The sequence below is a fragment of the Alligator sinensis genome, unplaced genomic scaffold, assembly GCF_000455745.1.
Source record: "Alligator sinensis unplaced genomic scaffold, ASM45574v1 scaffold907_1, whole genome shotgun sequence".
In the NCBI taxonomy this organism is placed as follows: domain Eukaryota; kingdom Metazoa; phylum Chordata; order Crocodylia; family Alligatoridae; genus Alligator; species Alligator sinensis.
The window spans coordinates 1,800,258-1,801,713 of record NW_005841925.1 but is presented as its reverse complement, the minus strand read 5'-3'; the positions used below and the strand labels follow the sequence as shown (position 1 = coordinate 1,801,713).

The 1,456-nt window shown below is 51.2% G+C and overlaps 1 protein-coding gene across 5 annotated transcripts in view; it reads left to right on the top strand.

The window, feature by feature from the left end:
* CUNH11orf24 (chromosome unknown C11orf24 homolog) overlaps positions 1 to 1,456 on the top strand; it is a 61,395-nt gene that overhangs the window by 57,830 nt on the left and 2,109 nt on the right. The window lies entirely within an intron of this gene.

The following is a 1,456-nucleotide window of genomic DNA, read 5'->3' as shown; positions in this document are numbered from 1 at the left end:
CCCTGCCTCGCCGGGAGCAGCGGCGGCACAGGGAGGCTTTGCATGCAGCAGCCTTCACCGCTGGCACGGTTCCACAGGTAAATGGCAGCGGCCACTGCATGTGATCCCCCCCTACCCCCCACAGCCACCATCTCTCGCCACCACTGCAAAGCCATGGCCGTGGAACCGTGCAGCCGGCTGCATGTGAGCCGCCCCCTTCCCCACCCCTAGCCTGCCAGCCAGGTGGCATGTGTGCGGACCGCACATGGTGGGCACCACCACACTGCGCCCTGCATCGCTTGCCCTCAAAGCCCCTCACAGAGGGGCACCCCTGCCCTCACCCCCCAGCCCTGCTCCTGGCTGCGGTGTGCCGCATGGGGTCGGCAGCAACCCCCCGCTCCCTCAGTCCCCTTTCCCAGGCCTGCCCCACAGCCCCCAAGCCCCACTTACCTCTAGGATCCAGGGGCAAAGGGCAAGTCTGAGCCTGAGCCCAGCCTTGGCTTCCTCAGAGGCTCAGGCCCCACCCTTCACCCTCTCCCTTTCCCTCTGGGCAGGGCTGGGGGATTCCCACCCTTTCTGCAGTCAGCTCTTGCAGGCTGGAGCTGTGCCAGCCTGCAAGAGCTCTTCGCAAAAGCGGAGAATCTCTGGATTTCTCAGCTAAAAGGGGAAATCCGCATTTTCTCCGGTTAAAAACAGGGAATCCATGGTTTTCTCCTTTTTTCCACGTAAAACAGAAAACCCGGATCCCCGACTTGCTAGCTGCTGTTTGTACAGTAGCAGGCTGCTTCGTTTTAATGGGAAATGACACCCTTACAAAATGGAGCTTGTTGGCAATTGAGGATCCAATCCCTGTTAAATAAGTCTTGAAAATTCCACCCTACACAAGTTTAAAACAAAATAACTCCTTCCTGGTTCATTTTGTGTCATCTGATCTTGCTGATTTAGCAGCCAGAGTCCCATTAAGACTGTGGGATTCATGCAGCTGTTGAAATGATCATCAACTGAAGAAAGTCTTTCTCAATGTAAAAAGTGGAAATTTTCACAAATGTTAAAGATGGGTAAAATTTGATCTAAATAATGGCCTTGACGGTGTCTTCTTACTGTATAAGCAAGGGCCAGATTCTTTTCCAGCTATTGGGTATCTAAGTGGACTTACATTTCTAAATCATATTCTAGCCTCTCTTGTACAAGTCCCTGGAAGCCTTTTAAGGGTTTTGTAATTTTTGTAACACATCATAATCTTACTCTTAAGGCTGAGTCGCAAAAAAGCAATGAAGAAGAGGAGGGCCCACCTCCTTTTGCTTTAACTAGCTTTTCAGTCTTAAACAGCATGGAATAGGATCTTACTTAGGAACCTAAATCCACCTACACATCTAATAGGTGGAATAGGATCTGACCCAGAGGGTTTTGTTACTGTTCAAAGTAGAGCGCTACTTCTGTACCTTTTTAAGAACCTGTTTGACAAAGGGAGGTCACC